This window comes from Ctenocephalides felis, unplaced genomic scaffold (genome assembly GCF_003426905.1).
Source record: "Ctenocephalides felis isolate EL2017-DRISC unplaced genomic scaffold, ASM342690v1 CF-g0.4_SCAFFOLD_01886, whole genome shotgun sequence".
Taxonomy (NCBI): Eukaryota; Metazoa; Arthropoda; class Insecta; order Siphonaptera; family Pulicidae; genus Ctenocephalides; species Ctenocephalides felis.
Window position 1 is genome coordinate 124,659,834 of NW_020538040.1, and position 13,975 is coordinate 124,673,808.

At 30.7% G+C, this 13,975-nt stretch overlaps 1 pseudogene; it reads right to left on the bottom strand.

Moving 5' to 3' along the window:
• The window catches only part of LOC113375857, a 69,670-nt pseudogene extending 59,897 nt beyond the window's left edge, over window positions 1-9,773 (bottom strand).
• Window positions 9,774-13,975: the final 4,202 nt, after the last annotated feature.

The window sequence follows — 13,975 nt, forward strand, 5'->3', positions numbered from 1 at the left end:
AAATAGTCAAATTTTTTATTAATATTCAAAAAAATCAATAATCTAATTATTTCAAAGTTTTCAAAAATGTTAAATCTTTTTAAAAATTTCAAATTATAGAACCGGAAGTTCCAACAATTTGCTGCTATTTATATATTTTTTTTAATTTTAGTGATTTCCTCAAATTCAATTAATAGTTAAAACTAGTTGGTATTGATATTTTGCCTTGTGGCCAGTTACATGATCTTCCCGATATGTGTAGATAATCGACTTAATCAATAAAAACAATTAATTAATTTATAAGTGATTAAAAGTATTTCCGAGTGGATTTATTACACAGATAATGGACAAACGAACGAAAACGTTACCACTAACGAAAGTATTTTCTAAAAGCAAATTTTCAAAAATCTATAATTTTTATAATTGAACCAGTTTCCGTAGGACTTTAATTTTCATTAAGACCATAGGTACTCTATCATTATACCAAGTAAATGGTCTAATTTCAATTTTAATAGACGTCAAAAAAACTACTCATTTTCTCAAACTTTGATGAATTTTCAAAATAAGCTACTTGTCGTAAGGCCGTAATATTTCAGTATGTTCTATAAGACCATGATATATATCGCCAAACAAAGTTCTATGAAAATTGGCTTATTATTTTTCAACAGTTAATTACAGATAACGGCTCCGTAGAATTTTTAATATCAATCAGTATCAATCCCAACTAATATCCTTCGAACAGTTTTTTTTTTTAAAAATCGATTCAGTAGTATGAGCTTAAATGTGGACGAAGGGTTTAACGCTTTTTAAAAATAAAGGAAACGGTCGGCAGATCGTCGTACAAACGATAGTAAAAATCTGTTCACACACACACATACTTTTTCCAAATTTTGGTCTCATTCGATTCAGAATGGCTTGAAACGTCGAGAAAACAAAATAACGAATCGGATTTTTTTAGGAAAACAAACTCCTCCTTCGGGAAGTTAACTAGATTTCCCATTATAATTATTACATCTTTCCAAAATATAGGACTATTCAAGTACTGGTCTTTTTCACAATAAGTTTATTAAGTGATATCAGATAAAAAGAATTAATTACTATATGAAATCAATTATGGCATAAGAAATACTAGATAAAACTTTCAGGAACTATATACAGTGGCAACATATTTGAACTCCGTTAAAATCTGGAAACATTAGCTATTGTACAAAACTATGAAGAATAACTGCACATATTGAAGTAATTCAGTATATTTGAAATTGACTAATACACATTTTATTAGTTCAATAAAATAATTATTTCTTAATCAAATTTCAAAATAAATTGAAGCAAAGCAATTACTTATAGATAATAAAGTTACATAGTTGTAATCACTATTATGTTAGCGATAGCATTTTCAGGGTCAAGTTTTGTAATCAGTTTTTTCATGATTACATATCTAATGGGACAATATTAATTTTGAGCATTTTTTCATCTACCATGATCTATGTCAATAGTTTTTGATCAAACACTAGTTAACGTTCTAATTATTAATAAAATTATATAATATATATATATATATATATATATATATTATATATATATATATACAGTAGAACCTCCTTATTCGCGGGGGATGCGTTCAGTAAAAATGGCGCGAATAAAGAATCCGCAAATACAGGATGGCATTTTGTATGGGATTACGGGAATACGTTCCAAGATGACAAATAATCCGCAAATAATGAAAAATCCGCAAATACAGGATGGCATTTTATATGGGATTATAGGGTATACGTTCCAAGGTGTCAAATAATGAAAAGTACATACATAAAAAACTATATTTTTATTTATATTTATAAATGCATTAGATTAATTACTTTATTATTTGATTAATTATATTATACATTAAACATTTTGATCATTTTTGTTCAGAAATAGGCAAAGATTTGAAAAACTTTGTAATTTTTTTTTGCTTGGTAGTTTTCAAGAGTTTCTCCAATTCAGGCTGATAAACGGCAGTCACATCTGCAATTTGCCTCTTAAAGAGAATACTTCTCTCCATAGATGGATCAATGTTCATAAAAAAATCACACAGATCATTTGCCATCTTTAAACCTTCACTGAGACTCTTTAAATTAAATGTCATGTTTTCAGTGCACGTTGAAGCCTCTTCTTCATTGGGTTGTGAATTTAACATTTCTTCCAAGTCGGTTTCAGACAAATCATTATCACGTGATTCAAGCAATTAGGTCTGTTAGCATGTGTTACTCAATCACAATATTTGCTACGAATGAGAAAAATGAAGAAATAAAGCATGCATAGCAGCATTTACCACAGAAACGAACAAATGTTAACCCTTTCGACTCGGATGCCGCTCGGTCCGGCGGCAAATTCATATAGATCTCGAAATTCGCGAGTGGAAAGTGTTAAAGCATACATATACGATTCATTCATTCCCTGTTTGCTTACTTGATCAAAAACGCTGATAACGGAGAGGACGGCGAACGCAACGCAATTATAGGTCAAAAAGACGGCATTTACAAAGGATATTGGATTTCATATACACTGGAATCCGCGAATAACGAAATTTTTAGCCGCGAAGAAAGAAATCGGGTCGCAATTTTTTGGCCGCGAATAGCGAAAACGCGAATGAAGGAGTCGCGAATAAGGAGGTTCTACTGTATATTATGGGACATTTTTCATATATATCTCTGATTATTAAAAATACGCGATACACGTTACATATATTATCAGTATCCATAATGGATTATTGTGTAATACTATTTAGAGTGTGTTTTATTATTATCTGCGAATAATTTAAATACACATGTACAACCTTGATGAAAATATATTTAATTATATAAATGTTGGTGTACAAACAATGTAAATTAATAAACCTATATTCGTTAAAATCATAAATTTATAAAATTCTGTAGAATTGTAGATTGTACTATAAAAAGATTAGTTCTATAAAACTAATAATTATTTTGGAAATGCAATATAATTATACCAGTCATATATAATGTTTTCAAATGTTATTTTGACCACAGTAAATCACAACTATGATTACATTCGATAATAAAGCTTATCGCATTTGTGCTAGGTATTTAATCTGTGTTTATTAATTTAAAAATTTCTCGTAGTGTATTAAACTTTGATATCGTTATTTGCACAACATGTATACCATATCACAGAATGCAATTTTTATATTCTAGATTTATTCATCAGGATGGTGGAGAATCATATACATTTTTTGAAAACTATTTAGTATTAAATTTTATCTAACTTCGATGGCTTCGATTTTTCCCATGCCACTATTATTAATTGTAATAAAATCGAAAATGAAAATGTTTGTATATTTTCACGATTCAAACATTTCTGAAAATTTTGGTATACTTGAGAAAAAATTGATTTATGTGTGTGTGTATATGGTTTTACGTAGTGTGTCTGTATGATGGATAATTGGAGAACACATTATTCGCTGTCGACAGCAATCAACTGTTTGAATGAAAAAAAAATATTCGATTCATTTTGATGGGAAGACATACTGATCAATTTTTGGAAGCAGGCCCAGACGTTTTGAAAATACGCAGCAAAAAGTACAAGAAGTAGCAATTCACTTTTTGATTGAATTTTTGGAAAGGCTAGTTCAGTGCTGTCGGAGATCCGAAAAAAAGTTAAAAAATGCGATTTGGCAGTCAAAAAAGGATCATTAGACATATGCAATTAAATTATTAGGTATTCCATAAAGATTTTTATAATAAACACAAATTTTGTTTACATTTCTAAGGGTCCCGTACAATGATTTATATTGTTTAACCTTCGATAATTGGTCTCTACAACATCTACGCAGTGCAATAGCGTAAAAAATTCATTTTTTTCAACCTATCCTCAGAAAAGATTTTTTTTTTGAAATTCTCATAAAATTTTAAAGTTTTTAAAATTTTTAATTAAGGAAGTTTCAGCAATTTGCCTTAAGGTACAATGCCATGCACCACTAGTGTAAACAATTTATCTGAATAGTGAATGTTAATTTTTAATATACAAATACATTGACAGTCAATGACAATTTATCGAAAACCTTAAAAATCAACACAAAATAATTTACAGTGTAAATTAATTAATTTTCTAGAGATGAATATCAATAAGATCGAGTCGCAGGCGGTACGGACGGGCATTCGCGCTCGTCCAGCGTGCCATCCTGCACGGGCCGGTAGTCGACGCAGACGTTGCCGCTCTCGACGTTGATGTAGGTTAGAGTGTGCTTGCGCCAATGTTTCTCGAAGGGACGCATCGTTTGCCCTTGGAGCGGTTTGTCATAGTCATATTCATCAACACGACACTGAAAGAAATCACAAATAAAAAATGCTTATTAATAAAGCCTAACTAATGAAACATCAAATGGAAACAATTTGAAATACTACCTTGTAATCCTCACGCGAATGTGACCCCCGACTTTCTTTCCTTTTCGCAGCTGCTACAATTGTTTGTCGGCCACAAATCATTAAGTTCTGTAATTCCAAACTATCGACTAAATCTGAGTTCCAAATAACTGTACGGTCAAACAATTGTATATCCGCGAGTAATTTATAGAGCTCAGAGGACTTCTCAATACCTTCTTTTAGATAGCAGCCTTCACGAAACACAGCCGCGTAGCGTTGCATAATTTTTTGCAACATTACGCGCAATTCGCCAGCTGGGTACTTACCTTTGGCACAGCGCAAGCAGTCTAAGTTGCATATGGATTCTTCACCAGTGCGCTACAATCATAAAAATGAAATTTTGCAATGTGCATTATTTAAAATTGTTTCAACAACTCACATCGTAGGATAACTCTACTTTAGTCCCGGGTTGGCATTCATTAGCTATATTGCAGGCGGCCAGTTTTCCGAATATAACTAGTTCCAAAAGTGAATTAGCGCCTAGGCGATTTGCTCCATGCACAGTCGATGCAGTTTCACCGATTGCATATAGACCTGATACTATCTACAAACATTTTCATTTTATCGTCATCTTATTTTTCAAAATAATTCAGATATTATAAAAAACAATTTATTTTTATTGTACAATATCTCCCCGTACTTACAACATCTTCTCCATCTTTATGAAACAGCACTTGCCCCTTATAATTCGTAGGTATTCCACCCATGTTAAAATGTACTGTTGGCTGCACAGGCAACGGATCTTTGTAATATCAACTCCCGAAAAAATCATTGCAGTAATCATCAGTCCTGGAAGTCGCGTTTTAAGTTGATCAACTGGAAGGTGAGACAATTTCAAATGTAGGTGGTCTTTATCCGGACCGCAACCTCTTCCTGTAAATTAAAAATTATGGAATAATTGATATATGTGCCCATAATTATAAAAGTAGTCTAAGTCAAAATTTAAAAAAAATGAGTTTATCAGTTATTTCATACCACATTAGTTTAAACTAAATGTATTCAATGAAATTTTTACGAAATTGTCAAAAATGAACCATAGTGGTTGTAATTTCAACATTATATGGAATTCATTTAGTGTTAATTATGAAAGTGGTCTAAGTCAAAAAATTTAAGAAATTATATAAACATCTTAAAAATGACACGTGGCCTCCTTTGACGCGTTTCTGAACATAGATAAACAAGTATAAATAGATAGCAAACTGGACCGCTTTTCGATTATTTTAATTTTAATTTTCTGCTCCTGCTACAGAGGCGCGACGAGTGCAGCATGAAAATTTACCACTAGGTTCAATTCTAGATAAATCCAAATCCTTAGGTTTAATTCTAAGATAAATTTATATATATAATATTGTTACTATAAATTTGAAATTTTAATATGTGAAATGATAATGATAATGATCTGTCTCTTGGCTACAAATTCAATAGATAAGATTCTTGAAAAATGAACCTTATAAAATGTTTTATAAAACTTTTTTAGATGATTCTACATTTCACGTTTTGGATCTTTCACCTAAAAGAGGAAGACCAAAAATATACGGAAATATTAAATTACTTCCATTATACACCAGCATTAGACCAGTATCGGAAGAAAAACATAAAGATATTATGAGTTTACTACCGTACATCACTCCAGTTTTTCAAGAATATTTTAAGAATCTTAAATACTCGAAATAATGATAAAAATGGATTACCGTTTAAAAATAATTAATAAATGTTCACGAATTATTCTAATAAAATTATTGTTTCAAATAAAACTCAAAGTTCTTTATTACTTTAAGTCAATTATAGGACATTCAGTTAATTTTGAAAATGGTCTAAGTCAATTCAAACTTTAAAAACAATATTATCGTATGAAATTCACACAAAATTTCATATTCATAATAAATTTCCATTAAGACTAATAAAATTAAAAATTAAAATGTCGCATAATGTAAAAATATTTTTAAATTTATTCAAATGCAATTCATTAAATATCTTGAAACAAGAAATATATGACTTAGACCACTTTCATAATTATGGGCACATATAGATGTGTAATACTTTTCCATCAACGATGCATTTTTTATATCTATCAAAATAATAAACATTTTGTTCAAATTCACCTTGTGCAACTTCTAATGACATCGCTCTAGCTACAACATCCCTAGGAGCCAAGTCTTTGGCATCAGGAGCATATCTCTCCATAAATCGTTCTCCTTTATTGTTGATAAGATAGCCTCCTTCTCCTCTGCTACCTTCTGTTACCAAACATCCAGAGCCATATATACCTAAATAAATAAAACATCAGTTGAGATAACAATAGAGAAAGACCCATGACGACTAGTTTATTATATTTTAAATAAATAAATAATTTAATATAACCTGTGGGATGAAACTGTACAAATTCCATATCCTGACATGGTAAGCCGGCTCTAGCAATCATGCCATAACCGTCGCCTGTGCATGTGTGAGCTGAGGTGCAACTGTAATAAGCCCTTCCGTACCCTCCGGTCGCGATGATAGTATTCTTTGTGATGAATCTATAACACTAAACTTTGTTAGGATCGTCATCAAATAATATACGTTATTAAAAAATGCATTCAAAACAATATCATCAGCTAATATATAGATATCGTATAATATAATTCACACCTGTGTATTGTACCGTCTTCTAAACAGAGCGCAATGATTCCTTTACATTCTCCATTTTCCATTAGCAAATCCATCGCAAAGTATTCAATAAAATATTGACAGTTATACCGTAAAGTTTGCCCGTATAGAGCATGTATCATTGCATGGCCTGTTCTGCACATACATTACAATTAATTAAAGTTTTAAATAATTTGTATATTGTTAAAAAACCAATAGAATTCTTTGGTAACAGTGATTTTATTAAGTATACTCATAATCATTTTATTTATGTATTAAGTAATATACCTATCAGCGCAGGCGCAACTCCTGGCCGCTTTTCCGCCTTTCCCATAATTTTTCATCTGCCCACCAAAAGCTCGTTGATAAATTTTACCCTCTTTAGTTCGTGAAAAATTCATTCCATACTGTTCAAGTTCCGCAATCGACCGTTTTGCTTCACGTGTCATATAATGTATTGCGTCTTGATCACCAAGCCAATCCGAGCCCTTCACGGTATCGTAAAAGTGCCATTTCCAATTGTCGGAGCTCATATTTCCTAATAAATTTTATAAATGAACTAGTTGTAAGTGGTATTTTGCCGTAAGGCAAGCTGCATAAATTTTAATAAAATTGAGATTTAGATAATTAGATAAAATTTTTAATTGTTTATTTCGAAAATAAAGTTTTCGCTTTCGCTGACAACTAATCAATGCAATTTTAATTGATATTTTTCAAACATATTTTTTTTGTGGGCTTGAAATATTTTAGAATGTTCATTCAAAACAAACTCTATCGTTGGTAAATTAAAAACGCAAAATATTTTTTTCAGCACTTAATTTCGAAGAAACGGCTCGACCAATCTTTCTCAAAAACTTATCAGTACGATTCCCAAATTATATCGGATGAACGATTTTTAAATTTTGTAAATATAGTCCAGTCATTTGGTCGTTTTGCCGGTACAGTACTCCGGGAATTCTGAAAATTGGTAACCTTATGGATTTCGAGGTGCTCTTTACGAAAATCAACTTTGCCACCTCAAATTTGAACGGCAAGTTGCCGCTATATTGGAAAAATGGCGTCAAACTACAGCTTTTTTAAAATATCTCCTTTCTGGCTGATTTTACGATAAAAGTATCTATGTACGTATCTATGTACGAATTAAACTAGATAAAATTTCCTACAATTCTTCAGAAAACCGTTTTTTTGTAAAATTGATAGTTTGAGAGTACGGCCGCCTCAAAGTCTTTGCTGCTCTCGCCGTAGTATCAAATCTCTCCATATATGACAGCACTTTGAACTTGACCACATTCTCTCTAATAAACAAATATTTTCAATGTTAAATTAAGCGAATAAGATCTAGAAATGAAATAATTCAAATATTTTTCTGTTTTTTTGCTGATTTTTTAACACTTCAAGCTACTTACTTATAGCTACTTTGCCATTGAAGTGCTAAAAAATCAGCAAAAAAACAGAAAAATATTTGAATTATTTTATTTCTAGACCGGCAACAGCCTTTTTTGCACCAAAAGACTGGACTAATAGGTTTAGGATTTTTTGCGAAAGCGTGAATGAGAAATTTTGCTGCTAAATCTAATTAAATTGGCTGGGCCAATCGTCTCAAAACAACTAACCAACGCATTATTTTCGAGTTTCATTACATGTTTTTTTAAATTTTTAAATCGGTTTAGCCGCTTTTAAGAAAAACGAAGACAAAAGATAAATAATCGGTTCACATACTCCGACTTGAAACGACGAGAAAACATAAAATTAGCAAATAGGACTTTCTGGCAAAAACATAAAGTTTTCTATTAATATAAGATTTCTTTCCAAGGGGTAACTAAAGGGGTAATTATACAGGTGAGGTTTGAAGAAGGGATTTGACAAAAAATCATAAAATATTACAGGTAATTATTTTTATTCTGGATTTAAAGCTAATTCTCCGAAAAGTAGGGACCAAAATATACGTGATGTTCGGTGGGGGTTGAGGGTAATTATAAATCATCAAAAGAGAGAAAGGATAAAGAATGCCTTAAATAATATCATGTTGCCCCAAAGATCGTGGACCAAATAAAATTTTTGGAACTGCCACTAGAATAACTTATGTGTGAACGAAAAGGCGCGCCAGGCGCATTTTTACAACTGACCCATGGCCGCATTGATGCCTCCCTGTGCAGCGACCGTATGAGAACGAGTTGGGAACAATTTCGTTACAACTGCGACTTTAAATCCTTCGGCGAGAAGACCAACGGCAGCTCTTAGGCCAGCACCTCCCGCCCCCACAATTACGGTATCGAAAAAGTGGTCCACTACGAGATATTCTTTTGACGCCGGTTTTTTCTTAGAAGTTTTGGCATTCTGTTTTTCTTGATTGGCTTCTTTTCCAGTGTGCCCATGACGAATGCAAGTAAGTAAGAAAGCAGGACGAGCTCTAGTTATCTAAAGATAATCAACTTGTACACTGATCATCACAAGTTTAGCAATTAATAAGTTATGTCAACCTTATGAAATGTATAGCTGCATTTATAAATAATCGAGTAATTTTTACAGTATTTTTCTTACTTCTAAGAATTCAAGTTAAGATTTATTATAACTTAACAGCGGTTAAATAATATATGTATATTATTACCAAAAAACATAAAAATTGCTCAAAATTTATGACAGTTGCATAAATTGCGGACATGAAATGACATTCGCAGCCTTGTTGCTTATACGTACCTGATACAAGTTTAAAAATGGTTTTGCGCAATTGAAAATTTCCATCATTATACTTATATTTATTTACTAATTATATACTTAAAACGTCATTTAAGGGAATAAGTAAAAATGTATAAAAACAAAACATTTGTCAAATTCCAAATAATCATTACTAGATGATCAGTGATGATTGAAATTTATGGTAACTCAAACTTTATTTTGATAAATACTAAAATCTGTAAAGTATTTATAAATGTATAAGTCAAATTATTATTAACTTCCCGTAGGGCAAGTTATAGTAATCGCAAAAAAATCGAAAATGAAAATTTTTATATATCTTTACGTTTCAAAGGTTTCTTAACATTTTGGCATACCTTAGAAAAAATGGATGTATGTGTGTGCGTGTGTGTGTGTATGTAAGTACGTGTGTGTATGTATGTGCGGATACGAATTTTCGTCGACGATTTCGGGAACACGGATCAACCGATTTAAATAATTCAAAAAACATTCGATTCGTATTGATAAGGAGACGTGCTGATTAGTTTTTGGCGCAGGGAGGTCGAGCCGTTCCGAAGATACGGGGCAAAAAGTGCCGAAAACGGTAACTCAGTTTTTAAGAGAACGGAGCGTCCGATTTTAATAATTCAAAAAACATTTTACTTATATTGACAAGGTGAAGAACCGATCAAATTTTCATAAAGGCAGGTCTAGCGGTTTCGGAGATCTAATGAAAAAAGTAAAAAAAAAGTCATTTGGCGGTCAAAAATGATCATTAGACTTATGCACATCAAATTATCAGATATTTTATAGAGATTTTAACAATAAGTATGAATTTGGTATACAGTCCTATGAGTTCCGTACCAATGTTTACGCGTTAGACGGCGACGCGGCGCTTACGCGCATTGATATTTCGTCTTTATGCAGTTAAAGCAGTACGATTGCTTTGAAAAAAAGTTTAGATTTTCCATAATATGTCAAAATAAAGAAAACATTTTTTTTCAAAAAAAAAAAATTAAAAAAAAAAATTTTTTTAAAAAAAAAATTTTTTCAATAAAAAGTAATTTCTGGTCCAATTTATAGTTTCTCAAAAATCTTATTTTTTCGAAGTAAATTTTTTTCAAAAATGTTAATCGTTTTTAAAAAAAAATTTGTACGGAAAGTTCCAGCAATTTGCCTTAAGGCACGATGCCTTAATTGCCTTAAGACAGAATTCCACTTACATCTAGTTTTTCAGATAAAGTAATAAGTAACAAAAAATAAATAAAAAGTACACTGGTGGTAAGTTTTTTTGCTGCAATCATCATAAGTTTTCCGATCTTGTGAGGGCCTAGATGAATTTTTCTGCGCGAATTTTATCGATAAGTAAGAATTAAAAAAACATCAAAATGTTGAATTGAATATTTTGCGAGCAACGAATTGCCGAAGTGCCTAGGTGCTGCGGCGTCCACTGGCTTCGGCACATAAATATTTAAAAAAAAATTAAAACTTATTTTTCAAAATTAAAAATCTTCGAACTATTTAACGCTTACTTATTGAACAAAATTATATCAAATAGATAAGATAGAATAGAATCTAGAGGATAAATAATTCTCTTAGTTCTGGCAATATGAAATCATAAAAAACGAATATAATGAATTATGATACATATTACTATATTGCATAAAATTTTGTAGTGTTCTGCTTACTTTTTCTCATTTTATTCATTTCATTTAAAATATTTAAACAGCGATCAGAAAAATGAAAAACGAAAAGAAGTGCATTAAGGTTTTAAGCCAAATTGCAAGAACCCGCATTCCCGTAAGGAAAATTATTTTTTAAAAAAACTATTCAATTTTTTTTTTAATTTTTAGAAAGAACTGTTTTTATATTATGAAATTTAAAAAAAAAAAAAAACTTTTTCGTTACGGAAAGTTCCTGCAATTAGCATTAAGGCCCTAATTCGCAGTCTAACGGACAAATATTGGTACGGAATCCATAGAAATATGAACAAAATTTGTTATTATCAAAATTTTTATAAAATATCCTAGAATTCGATGTGCATAGGTCAAATGATCATTGTTGACCGCCAAATAGCATTTGTTTACTTTTTTATTGAATCTACAAAACCGCTAGACCAGCCATGAATTTTGAAAAATTTATTGGTTCTTCATTTCGTCAATACAAATAACGGCTTCGTTATCTAAAAAACAAATTTCCATATTTAACACTTTTTGCCCCGTATCTTCGAAACGGCTGGACCTGACCTTGCTAAAAACTCATATGCACGTCAATACGAACTGAATGTTTTTTGAATTATTGAAATCGGTAGATCCGTGTTCACAAAAAATTGTATCCGCATACACAAAAATATATCAATTTTTAACTTCCCGTAGGGTAAGTTATAGTAATCGCAAAAAAATCGAAAATGAAAATTTTTATATATCTTTACGTTTCAGGGGTTTCTGAACATTTTGGCATACCTTAGAAAAAATGGATGTATGTGTGTGTGTGTGTGTGTGTGTGTGTGTGCGTGTGTGTATGTATGTGCGGATACAAATTTTCGTCGACGATTTCGGGAACACGGATCAACCGATTTGAATAATTCAAAAAACATTCGATTCGTATTGATAAGGAGACGTGCTGATTAGTTTTTGGCGAAGGCAGGTCTAGCCGTTCCGGAGATACGGGGCAAAAAGTGCCGAAAACGGTAACTCAGTTTTTAAGAGAACGGAGCGTCCGATTTTAATAATTCAAAAAACATTTTACTTGTATTGACAAGGTAAAGAATTGATCATATTTTCATAAAGGCAGGTCTAGCGGTTTCGGAGATCTAACGAAAAAAGTAGAAAAAAATGCCATTTGGCGGTCAAAAATGATCATTAGACATATGCACATCAAATTTTCAGATATTTTATAGAGATTTTAACAATAAGTATAAATTTTGTTTATTTTCCTATGGGTTCCGTATCAATGTTTACCCGTTAGACAGCGACGCCGCGCTTACGCGCTTTATATTTTGTCTCTATGCAGTTAAAGCAGCACGATTGCTTTGAAAAACAAGTTCAGATCTTCCAAAATATGTCAAAATAAAGAAAACATTTTTTTTTCAAAACAAAAAAATTTAAAAAAAATTTTTTTTTTTTTAAATTTAAAAAAAAAATTTTTTTTTTCAAAAAAAAGTAATTTTTTGTCCAATTTATAGTTTCTCAAAAATCTTATTTTTTCGAAGTAAATTTTTTTCAAAAATGTTAATCGTTTTTAAAAAAAATAATAATTTTTGGTACGGGAAGTTTCAGCAATTTGCCTTAAGGCACGATGCCCTAATTGCCTTAAGACAGAATTCCACTTACAGCTAGTTTCTAAGATATTACAAAATGTTCAGAAACCTTCAAAACGTAAGGATATGCAAAAATTTTCATTTTCGATTTTTTCGCGATTACTACAACCTATTCTACGGGAGGTTAATTATAAATAAGGTAAATAGCATTTGAAATAAAACAAGTTTAGTATTTCAAAGATTGTATATTAAAATAAATTCAGCATTTGACTGACATACATTTCATAAGTACGTGCGAATATCATATACAATACATGAAATTTAACAAAATTTAACATTTCTTCATACTTGCTGTAAATCTTACAAAAAGGATTAATTACAATTCAACAGAGAACGCTTTTCTTAATATATATTTAGTAAAATCTATAAAGCACTTTCCTGGTAGAACAAATAAATTCAATAAGACAATAGCATGTGCCTGTAAGTGGACTTACAATTTATGTTTTATACAACTGTACATTACTAATATACACAACATTTGCTACGCTTCCGAAGATTACATGAAACAAACAGAGAAAATGGCAAAGTACAAGATTTAAACAATATGTAAAATATATTATGTCTTTTAATTTAAAATGAATTTATATATTTTTTTACTATAACTAGTTAATGAATTATATAAATATTTTAAATATTGTTAAGCACTGGTTAATTTTCGTATAACTGCTATGCAAAATACTGTTAGATTTGAATTAATTTTACTGAATCAAATGAAAAAAAGCAAAGAAAACCAGATACTTCAAGTAAACTACACGTAAATAAAGAATGTTTGCATAATATGATATTATTATACTCACAATGTTCTTTTGTGCGAAGTAATTGACAAGTTTTTTGAATACTAAACAGGTATGTAAAATAATATGTATATAATAATTATATGCACATTTCTTAAATAACTGATTAGTTGTCAAAATCACACGAAATGTTAGCTACACAATATTTTAAAATGCTAACT